Genomic DNA, 12,732 nt, shown 5'->3' on the forward strand with positions numbered 1-12,732 from the left:
TCAGTTCTGCCCACACATTTTCTATAGGATTGAGTTCAGGGCTGTGATGGCCACTCCAATACCTTGACTTTGTTGTCCTTAAGCCATTTTACCACAACATTGTCAATTTGGAAGACCCATTTGATGCCAAGCTTTAACTGCTTGAGATGTTGCTTCAATATATCCACATCATTTTCCCTTCTCATGATGCCATCTATTTTGTGAAGCGCAACCATACCGCTGGCAGAGTGGTATCAGGAAAATAACCTCTCCCTCAACGTCAACAAAACAAAGGAGCTGATCGTGGACTACAGGAGACAGCAGAGAGAGCACGCCCCCATCCACATTGATGGGGCCGCTGTGGAGAAGGTTAAAAACTTCACTGAGTACCTGAAATGGTACCTCCACACCAATACTGTGGTGAAGAAGGCAAAATGGCCATGATTTTTTGGTAAACAAATCCAAAGTCATGAAGCGCGAAATGTCAAAAAGTTCCGTTACTGTCCGTAGAAACATGTCAAACGATGTATGGAATCAATCTTAAGGATGTTTTTAACATAAATCTTCAATAATATTCCAACCGGATAATTCCTTTGTCTTCAGAAAAGCAAAGGAATGCAGCTACCTCTCATGTGAAATGTGTGATCAGCACATGACTGCTGGCAGACCTCTGACTCATTACTCTCTCATTCAGTCCAACTTCACAGTAGAATACTCAAACCAGTTTCTTAAGATGGTTGACATCTAGTGGAAGCCCTAGGAAGTGCAACTTTATCCATATCCCACTGAGTATTCAATAGGGGCTGGGTTGAAAATCGACCAACCTCAGATTTCCCACTTCCTGTTTGGATTCCTTCTCAGGTTTTTTCCTGCCATATGAGTTTAGTTATTCTCACAGACATCATTCAAACAGTTTTAGAAACTTCAGAGTGCTTTCTATCCAATACTAATAATAATATGCATATATTAGCAACTGGGACTGAGGAGCAGGCAGTTTACTCTGGGCACCTCTGGGCACCTTTCATCCAAGCTACTCAATACTGCCCCTGCAGCCATAAGAAGTTAAAGCACATTCGGCAGCGATTACAGCCTCGAGTCTTCTTGGGTATGACGCTACAAGCTTGGCACACCTGTATTTGGGGAGTTTCTCCCATTTTTCTTTGCAGGTCCTATCAATCTCTGTCAAGTTGGATGCAGGTCTTCTCAAGGTTTGTCAAGTGCATCCTGTTTCTATAACCAATGGAAACAGGATGCACCTGAGCTCAAGTTCGAGTCTTATTGCAAAGGGTCTGAATACTTATGTAATTAAGGTATTTGTTGTTTATATTTAATACATATGCAAAAACCTGTTTGTCAATATGGGGTATTGTGTGTAGATTGATGAGGAATACAAATAATTTTATCAATTTTAGAATAAGGCTGTAAGGTAACAAATTGTGGCAAAAGTCAAAGGGTTCTGAATACTTTCCGAAGGCACTGTAATATTATTTATATTCAAGTCGAGGCGGTCGGTCACATATTTATATTCTGGACTCTGATATTGCTCGTTCTGATGTTTTTTGCAATCTTATCTTTTTATTTATTTTTTTATTTAATTGAGATTATTAATTTAGTATTGTACTGTTAGACATTTACTGAAACACAAGCATTTTGCAACACTTGCTTTGACATCTACTAATCTGTGTATGTGACAAATAAGCTTTGAGGGACCAGGCACCTCACCCTTACTGTTACTCATTTCTCACCTTCACAGATCCCCAAATTACTACCCCTGATGACTCTTGTATTCTAATGAGCATATACTGTACTTGCAAACAGGAACACTTCTGGACGTATACGCATGCACATCCATGCATGTCCTCTCACACACACAAAATGCACACACGCAGACAATCAGTGTCACACACAGAGAATCAGTGTCACACACAGACAGACATATATGGGACACTACGCACACTAGAAAATAGTAGAGGGCTTAAGGCTTGAGAGAGGAGGCCGACATTCAAGATCCCCCCCTGAGCACCGACATCTGTCCTTCAGAGTATTTTATCAGGCCCAGTTGGAATGAAGATGGGGACTGGGTTAATCCACTCCAGGCTAAGAACGTCATCCTCCAAGCAGCAGCTCCCTCTCCCCCATCATCCACCCCAGGTATGCCCCAGTGGGAGCCAGGGGACGGGCTGTTCCTGATTAGCACTTTCTCCAGGGATGTGGAGGAGGAGTGCAGTAGAGAGAGAGAGATTGAGTGTGCCTGTGTGTGAGAGACAGCAAGAGAGAGAGAAGTGAGAGAAAGAACAGAGCAAGGGAGAGAGAGAGCAGAGAGAGCGAAGTGAGAAAGAGAGCAGAGTGAGAGGGAAAAGAGAGCGAGGCAGAGAGAGATATGATTTGGTGCTTCTGTCCCCAGCCAAGGAGGGCCTACAGCAGCACCTAGATCTTCTGCACAGATTCTGTCAGACCTGGGCCCTGACAGACCTGGACCCTGACAGACCTGGGCCCTGACAGACCTGGACCCTGACAGACCTGGGCCCTGACAGACCTGGACCCTGACAGACCTGGGCCCTGACAGACCTGGACGCTGACAGACCTGGGCCCTGACAGACCTGGGCCCTGACAGACCTGGGCCCTGACAGACCTGGACCCTGACAGACCTGGACCCTGACAGACCTGGACCCTGACAGACCTGGGCCCTGACAGACCTGGGCCCTGACAGACCTGGGCCCTGACAGACCTGGGCCCTGACAGACCTGGACCCTGACAGTAAATATCAGTAAGAGAAAAATAATGGTTCTCCAAAAAAGGTCCAATTGCCAGGACCACAAATACAAATTCCATCTAGACACCGTTGCCTTAGAGCACACAAAAAAAAAACGATACGTGCCTCGGCATAAACATCAGTGCCACAGCTAACTTCCACAAAGCTATGAACGATCTGAGAGACAAGGTAAGAAGGGCCTTCTACACCATCAAAAGGAACATCAAATTCGACATACCAATTAGGATCTGTCAAAAAAATACTTGAATCAGTCATAGAACCCATTGCCCTTTATGGTTGTGAACGTCTGGGGTCCGCTCACCAACAAAGAATGGGACAAACACCAAATTGAGACGATGCATGCAGAATTACACAAATATATCCTCTTTGTACAACGAAAAACACCAAATAATGTATGCAGAGCAGAATAAGGCCGATACATGCTAATGATCAAAATCCAGAAAAGAGCTGATAAATTCTACAACCACCTAAAAGGAAGCAATTCCCAAACCTTCCATAACAAACCCATCACCTACAGATAGGGGATCTTCTCCAGGTTCATCTATGAAAGATGGTCGTGGGGCTCTGTTCACAAACAGAGCCCCAGGACAGCAAAACAATTAGACCCAACCAAATCATGAGAAAACAAAAAGATAATACTTGACACATTGGAATGAATTCACAAAAAAACAGAGCCAACTAGAATGCTATTTGACCCTAAACAGAGAGTACATAGTGGCAGAATACCTGACCACTGTGACTGACTCAAAATTAAGGAAAGCTACGACTATGTACAGACTCAGTGAGCATAGCCTTGCAATTGAGAAAGGCCGCTGAAGGCAGACCTGGCTCTCAAGAGAAGACAGACTATGTTCATACTGCCCACAAAATGAGTTGGGAACTGAGCTGCACTTCCTAACCTCCTGCCAAATGTATGACCATATTCAAGACACATATTTCTCTCAGATTACACAGACCCACAAAGAATAATAAAACGTATCACATTTTGATAAACTCCCACATCTATTGGGTGAAATACCACAGTGTGCCATCACAGCAGCAAGATTTGTGACCTGTTGCCTCAAGAAAAGGGCCACCAGTGAAGAACAAACACCATCGTAAATACAACCCATATGTATTTTTCCTTTTGTACTTAAATTATTTGCACATTGTTACAACAATGTACAGTGCATTATGAAAGTATTATGACCCCTTGACAATCTACACACACTACCCCATAATGACAAAGCAAAAACTGGTTTTATGAAATCTTTGCAAATGTATTACAAAAAAACGTAAATATCACATTAACATAAGTATTCAAACCCTTTACTCAGTACTTTGTTGAAGCACCTTTGACATTGATTACGGCCTTAAGTCTTCTTGCGTATGACACTACAAGCTTGCCACACGTTTGGAGAGTTTCTCCCATTCCTCTCTGCAGATCCTCTCAAGCTCTGTCAGGTTTGACAGGGAGTGTTGCTGCACAGTTATTTTCAGATCTCTCCAGAGATGCTCGATCGGGTTCAAGTCCGGCATCTGGCTGGGCTACTCATGGATATTCAGGGACTAGTTTAGTTTCTCATGGTCTGAGAGTCCTTTAGGTGCCTTTTGGAAAACTCTAAGCGGGCTGTCGTGTCTTTTACTGAGGAGTGGCGTCTGTCTGGCCACTCTACCATAAAGGCCAGATTGGTGGAGTGCTGCAGAGATGGTTGTCCTTCTGGAAGGTTCTCCCATCTCTCCAGAGGAACTCTTGAGTTCTGTCAGAGTGACCATTGGGTTCTTGGTCACCTCCCTGACCAAGGCCCTTCTCCCCCGACTGCTCAGTTTGGCCAAGAGGCCAGCTCTAGGGAGACTCTTGTGGTTCCAAACGTCTTCCATTTAAGAATGATGGAGGCCTCTGTGTTCTTGGGGACCTTCAATGCTGCAAACATTTTTTGGTACCCTTCCCCAGATCTGTGCCTCTACATAATCCTGTCTCGGAGCTCTACTGTCTCGAAGCTCAAATTCTTTCAACCCCATGGCTTGGTTTTCGCACTATCAACTGTGGGACCTTATATATAGACAGGTGTGTGCCTTTCCAAATAATTTCAGAATAAAAATCAAATCAATGTTTATTTGTCACGTGCGCCGAATACAACATATGTTGATCTTACAGTGAAATGCTTACTTACAGGCTCTAACCAATAGTGCAAAAAAAGGTATTAGGTGAACAACAGGTAGGTAAATAAATAAAACAACAGTAAAATTACAGGCTATATACAGTAGCGAGGCTACATACAGACACCGGTTAGTCAGGCTGATTGAGGTAGTATGTACATGTAGATATGGTTAAAGAGAGAGAACAGGCTATGACTGGGGTGGCTGGGGACTTTGACAATTTTTAGGGCCTTCCTCTGACACTGCCTGGTGTAGAGGTCCTGGACGGCAGGCAGCTTGGCCCCAGTGATGTTCTGGGCCGGACGCACTACACTCTGTAGTGCCTTGTGGTCAGAGGCCGAGCAATTGCCCTACCAGGCGGTGATGCAACCAGTCAGGATGCTCTTGATGGTGCAGCTGTAGAACCTTTTGAGGATCTAAGGACCCATGCCAAAAAAAAAAAAATTCCTGAGGGGGAATAGGCTTTGTTCCCTCTTCACGACTGTCTTGGTGTTTTTGGACCATTCTAGTTTGTTGTTGATGATGACACCAAGGAACTTGAAGCTCTCAACCTGCTCCACTACAGCCCTGTCGATGACAATGGGGGCGTGCTCGGTCCTCCTTTTCCTGTTGTCAACAATCATCTGCTTAGTCTCGGTTACGTTGAGGGATAGGTTGTTATTCTGGCACCACCCGGCAATGACTCTGACCTCCTCCCTATTGGCTGTCTCGTCGTTGTCGGTGATCAGGCCTACCACTGTTGTGTTGTCTGCAAACTAAATCATGGTGTTGGAGTCGTGCCTGGCCATGCAGTCGTGGGTGAACAGGGAGTACAGGAGAGGACTGAGCACGCACCCCTGGGGAGCTCCTGTGTTGAGGATCAGCGTGGCAGATGTGTTGCTACCTACCCTCCGTCAGGAAGTCAGGAAGTCTAGGATCCAGTTGCAGAGGGATGTGTATAGTCCCAGGATCCTTAGCTTAGTAATGAGCTTTGAGGGTACTATGGTGTTGAACGTTGAGCTGTAGTCAATGAATATCATTCTCACATAAGTGTTCCTTTTGTCCAGGTGGGAAAGGGCAGTGTGGAGTGCAATAGAGATTCCATCATCTGTGGATCTGTTTGGGCGGTATGCAAATTGGAGTGGGTCTAGGGTTTCTGGGATAATGGTGTTGATGTGAGCCATTACCAACCTTTCAAAGCACTTCATGGCTACGGACGTGAGTGCTATGGGTCTGTAGTCATTTAGGCAGGTTACCTTCGCTTTCTTTGGCACAGGGACTATGGTGGTCTGCTTGAAACATGTAGGTATTACAGACTCAATCAGGGACATGTTGAAAATGTCAGTGAAGACCCCTGCCAGTTGGTCAGCACATGCCCGGAGCATACGGCCTGGTAATCCGTCTGGCACCGCAGCCTTGGGAATGTTGACCTGTTTATAGGTATTCAGGTCGGCTACGGAGAGCGTGATCACACAGTCGTACGGAACAGCTGATGCTCTCATGCATGCCTCAGTGTGTCTTGCCTTGAAGCGACCATATACGTGATTTAGTTCGTCTGGTAGGCTCGTGTCACTGGGCAGCTCGCGGCTGTGCTTCCCTTTGTAGCCGGTAAATATATGTATTTGCAAAAATTTCTAAAAACTTGTTTTCGCTTTGTCATCGTGTGGTATTGTTTGTAGATTCATGATTTACAAAATAATAATAATAATACATTTTAGAATAAGGCTGTAACGTAACAAAATTTTGAAAAAGTCAAGGGGCCTGAATACTTTCCAAATTCACTGTATACTTATTTAAATTTACTGTATACTTATTTAAATTTACTGTATACTTATTTAAATTTACTGTATACTTATTTAAATTTACTGTATACTTCTTTAAATTTACTGTATACTTCTTTAAATTTACTGTATACTTATTTAAATTTACTGTATACTTCTTTAAATTTACTGTATACTTCTTTAAATTTACTGTATACTTATTTAAATTTACTTTCAGCCTTAACGACATTTCAAATATCTCTATTCCTTTGGAAGTTCTGTGAATGTAATATTTACTATTCATTTTTTATTTCACTATTGTTTATAATCTATTTCACTTGCTTTGGCAATGTAAACACATACAGTTGAAGTCAGATGTTTACATACACTTAGGTTGGAGACATTAAAACTCATTTTTCAACACCTCCACAAATTTCTTGTTAATAGTTTTGGCAAGTTGGTTAGGATATTTTCTTTGCGCATGACACAAGTCCTTTTTCAACAATTGTTTAGAGACAGATTATTTCACTTATGAATCACTGTATCACAATTCCAGTGGGTCAGATGTTTACATACACTAAGTTGGTTGTGCCTTTAAACAGCTTGGAAAATTCCAGAAAGTGATGTCAAGGCTTTAGAAGCTTAAGCTAATTGACATAATTTGAGTCAATTGGAGGTGTACCTGTGGATACATTTCAAGGCCTACCTTCAAACTTATTGCCTCTTTGCTTGACATCATGGGAAAATCAAATTAAATCAGCCCAAGATGCCAGAAAAAAATGTGTAGACCTCCACAAGTCTGGTTCATCCTTGGGAGCAATTTCCAAATGCCTGAAGGTACCACGTTTATCTGTACAAACAATAGTACGCAAGTATAAACACCATGGGACCATGCAGCCGTCATACCGCTCAAGAAGGAGACGTGTTCTGTCTCCTACAGATGAATGTACTTTGGTGCAAAAAGTGCAAATCAATCCCAGAACAACAGCAAAGAACCTTGTGAAGATGCTGGAGGAAACAGGTACAAAAGTATCTATATCCACAGTAAAATGAGTCCTTTATCGACATAACCTGACAGGCCACTCAGCAAGGAAGAAGGGGCTGCTCAAAAACCGCCACAAGAAAGCCAGACTACGGTTTGCAACAAACACCGTACTTTTTGGAGAAATGTCCTCTGGTCTGATGAAACAAAAATAGAACTGTTTGGCCATAATGACCACAGTTATGTTTGGAGGAAAAAGTGGGGTGCTTGCAAGCTGAAGAACACCATCCCAACTGTGAAGCACATCTCAACACAGCTTGACCACAAATGGGTCTTCCAAATGGACAATGACCCCAAGCATACTTCCAAAGTTGTGGCAAAACGGCTTAAGGACAACCAAGTCAAGGTATTGGAGTGGCCATCACAAAGCCTTGATCTCAATCCTATAGAACATTTGAGGGCAGAACTGAAAAAAGCATGTGCGAGCAAAGGAGGCCTACAAACCTGACTCAGTTACACCAGCTCTGTCAGGAGGAATGAGGCCTACAAACCTGACTCAGTTACACCCACTCTGTCAGGAGGAATGGGCCACAATTCACTCAACTTATTGTGGGAAGCTTGCGGAATGCTACCCAAAACGTTTGACCCAAGTTAAACAATTTAAAGACAATACTACCAAATTCTAATTGAGTGAGTGAACTTCCCAACTTCTGACCCACTGGGAATGTGTTGAAAAAAATTAAAGCTGAAATAAATCATTCTCTAATATTATTCTGACATTTCCCATTCTTAAAATAAAGTGGTAATCCTAACTGACCTAAGACTGGGAATTTTTACTCGGACTAAATGTCAGGAATTGTGAAAAACTGAGTTTAAATGTATTTGGCTATGGTGTACAGTTATGGCCAAATGTTTTTAGAATTACACAAATATACATTTTCACAAAGTCTGCTGCCTCAGTTTGTATGATGGCAATGTGTATGAACTCCAGAATGTTATGAAGAGTGATCAGATTAATTGCAATTGATTGCAAAGTCCCTCTTTGCCATGCAAGTGAACTGAATCCCAAATAAACATTTCCACTGCATTTCAGCATTGCCACAAAAGGACCAGCTGACATCAGGATATTGCTGCCAGTAAGATTGCACCTAAATCAACCATTTATCGGATCATCAAGATCATCAAGAACTTCAAGGTTCAATTGTTGTGAAGAAAGCTTCAGGGCGCCCAAGAAAGTCCAGCAAGCACCAGGACCGTCTCCTAAAGTTGATTCAGCTGTGGGATCGGGGCACCAGCACAGAGCTTGCTCAGGAATGGCAGCAGGCAGGTGTGAGTGCATCTGCATGCACAGTGAGGTGAATACTTTTGGAGGATGGCCTGTTGTCAAGAAGGGCAGCAAAGAAGCCACTTCTCTCCTGGAAAAACATCAGGGACAGACTGATATTCTGAAAAAGGTACAGGGATTGGACTGCTGAGGACTGGGGTAAAGTCATTTTCTCTGATGAATCCCCTTTCCGATTGTTTGGGGCATCCGGAAAAAAGCTTGTCCGGAGAAGACAAGGTGAGCGCTACCATCAGTCCTGTGTCATGCCAACAGTAAAGCATCCTGAGACCATTAATGTGTGGGGTTGCTTCTCAGCCAAGGGAGTGGGCTCGCTCCCAATTTTGCCTAAGAACACAGCCATGAATAAAGAATGGTACCAACACATCCTCCGAATGCAACTTCTCCCAACCATCCAGGAACAGTTTGGTGACAAACAATGCCTTTTCCAGCATGATAGTGCACATTTCCACAAGGCAAGTGATAACTAAGTGGCTCAGGGGAACAAAACATCAATATTTTGGGTCCACGGCCAGGATCTCCCCAGAGCTTAATCCCATTGAGAACTTGTGCTCAATCCTCAAGAGGCAGGTGGACAAACAAAAACCCACAAATTCTGACAAACTCCAAGCATTGATTATGCAAGAATGGGCTGCCATCAGTCAGAATGTGGCCCAGAAGTGAATTGACAGCATGCCAGGGCGGATTGCAGAGGTCTTGAAAAAGAAGGGTCAACACAGCAAATATTGACTCTTTGCATCAACTTCATGTAATTGTCAATAAAAGCCTTTGGCACTTATGAAATGCTTGTAATTATACTTCAGTATTCCATAGTAACATCTGACAAAAATATCTAAAGACACTGAAGCAGAAAACTTTGTGGAAAGTAATATTTGTGTCATTCTCAAAACTTTTGGCCACGACTGTATGTAAACTTCTGACTTCAACTGTATTTCCCATGCCAATGAAGCCCTTTGAATTGAGAGAGAGCGTGAGAGAGAAGAGAGAGAGAGAGGAAGAGAGACTAGTGCCTAGTGTTCTTCGTACCCGAAAGCGTTCCTCCCAAGGGCTCTGTAGTAGCTGGATCATCTGCAGTGGGATGACCTGCTCCAAGACGGCTGTGATACCACCTGCCCCTTTACTGTCCTCACAGTGGCCTCAGAGCTACAGGGGGAAATAGGTTATACTGCACTATCAGGAGAGAATTATGAGAAAGCAGCATAACTGTTTCAACACGTTCTCAGGACAAACTAGCAAAATGTGCTCTATTACTTTGGTCTGTTACAGTGAATAGATAACTGTTTTATTTTATTTATTTAACCTTTATTTAACTAGGCAAGTCAGTTAAGAACAAATTCTTATTTACAATGAAGGCCTACACCGGCCTAACCCAAACAACGCTGGGCCAATTGTGCGCCGCTCTATGGGACTCACAATCACAGCTGGTTGTGATACAACCTGGATTCGAACCAGGGTGTCTGCAGTGACACCTCAAGCACTGAGATGCAGTACTTTATACCGCTGCACCACTCGGGAGCCAAGTGTGTTCATTAAGGTAGTCATCACAGTAGCCTACAACTGCAGTTACGACTGCTTACAATCACATTGCAAATTAGACTGTAATGGATTGATTAAATAGACTTGGTGGATTTTTAGAGCAATGGGCAGAGTAGCCAACAGAGGGACACTGTATCTCCTACAGCTGCTGAAGCAGAACTGAGAGCCAAGGTCAGGAGAGGTTCAAGAGGAAATACATTAGGAAAGTCCTGCAGATGCACATTGAGGCTTTTCATCCATTTTACACATGCAGCAGAGCATAATAGACATAGAGAAGGGGATAGCTCCTTAAATAGGCAACTAAGTCACACTGATGGGCTTGAGGTTTCTAGTTTTCTAACACTGTAGGTCATGTTTTTTTTAAAGGCGGGGCTATGTTGTGTGTTTGTGTAAGCCTCTGACACCTTGATTTGTCGATACCCCCTGGATATCAATAAACTTATATTCTATTCCTTAGGCCATTTATGTATTTATTCAATTAATACCATTTTCAGGTACCTTGATGATGTTTGGATGTTGCAGTTTCTGCAGCAAAACAATTTTTTCCCCAGTTTTTTCAGTTTGAAAGACAGGAGCTTGTGACAGCCCAAGGGGTCTTTAAAATCTTTGTCGTACACAGTCTTCAAAGCAACAGAAGGTCCCTCCGATAGTACAAATTTGAGCACTTTTTTGGTATAACCCGAACCAAGGATATTCACAGCTTTCATATCAGCAAGCTGATCACAGACAATATGATCCTTATTCTTTATCCTTATTCAGTTCCTTTGCCGTACACAGTCTTCAAAGCAACAGAAGGTCCCTCCGATAGCACAAATTTGAGCACTATTTTGGTATAACCCGAAACAAGGATATTCACAGCTTTCATATCAGCAAGCTGATCACAGACAATATGATCCTTATTCGTTCTAATAGATTCAATGGAAACTTCACTCTCCTTCTACAAACTAATATCCAAATTATTACTTTCAAATGATTGATGTTGTGCAAAAGGTACGGATTCATCAACAACCTCTCTGCCCCAGAATAGATGAGGAAAGGGAGGATTTCCTTGCGTCTTTCGTTGAGTTCATGAACTAATGCGTTATGCTCCTGTATAACCCTCGCCCATACCCGGGCGCGAACCAGGGACCCTCTGCACACATCAACAACAGTCACCCACGAAGCATCGTTACCCGCTCCACAAAAGGGAACCACTACTTCAACGTCTCAGAGCAAGTGACGTCACCGATTGAAACGCTATTTAGAGCGCGCCACCGCTAACTAGCTAGCTATTTCACATCCGTTACACTCCATAACAAAATTATCCTCAAGAGTTCCATTGGTAAATTTAAGTTTATGAACTCTGAAGTGCCAACTGTTCATAAAAAAATGTTAAAGAAAAGACCAGAATATATAAAAATGCCGCGGCGCAAAGAGGGCTGCGCATTGTGGACAGGTCTTTCAACGGTTGTAGGAAAACACACCAAAAGCTGTCAATTCAATCGGATGATAGATATATTTTGTGGTCGTGGTCAGAGAGAAAGCAAGGCTGAGCTCATTGTTTTTACCTCTTGAGGCACGCCCACCAGAAAGAAGCGTGTCTTCCCGTAAAATCACGCCCCTGAGTTAGCGGATGCAGTGTTTTCTCAAGTAAAATGGTTTAAATCAGGGATGGGCAACTGTTGGCCTGCGGGTAGCATAACACCCTCAGATCAATTTCCACCAAAAACTAATTGAACTCAATCGGGGTCTCAATTTACTGTTGCAAATGATAATAGTAGAATACACAAGGTGCAATTTCAATATTTGGTTGTGCATCAGCAGTTTTTATCATGTTGTGTAAGTCACTGATAGTCAGTCAATTAGCCATGTCAGCAAAAAAATGGTATTGCTAAATTCATTTATAATGATCGAATTACCGGCTGGTGGTCCCTCAGATATCACATTAAAAAATGCAAACATTTTTCTCTGCCCAATGGCAAAACAATAATAATTGGTGGGGGCCCACACCCTCATCAAAGTTGTTCATCCCTGGTTAAATGTGTTTTTATATATATATATATATATATATATATATATATATATATATATTCACCTTTATTTAACTAGGCAAGTCAGTTAAGATCCAACTCTTATTTACAATGACGGCCTACATGCCAAACCCAGACGACGCTGGGGGAATTGTGCACTGCCCCCTATGGGACTCCCAATCATGACCGGATGTGATACAGCCAAGATGCATAAACCTAATTCAAGAATTACA

General features: G+C 42.9%; 1 pseudogene; it reads right to left on the reverse strand.

Moving 5' to 3' along the window:
- Positions 1–3,263: 3,263 nt before the first annotated feature.
- LOC149975301 (uncharacterized) lies at positions 3,264–11,916 on the reverse strand (annotated as a pseudogene).
- Between the last annotated feature and the right edge of the window lie 816 nt (positions 11,917–12,732).

This window comes from Oncorhynchus mykiss, chromosome 19 (assembly GCF_057628025.1).
Source record: "Oncorhynchus mykiss isolate SJ-2025 chromosome 19, ASM5762802v1, whole genome shotgun sequence".
In the NCBI taxonomy this organism is placed as follows: Eukaryota; Metazoa; Chordata; class Actinopteri; order Salmoniformes; family Salmonidae; genus Oncorhynchus; species Oncorhynchus mykiss.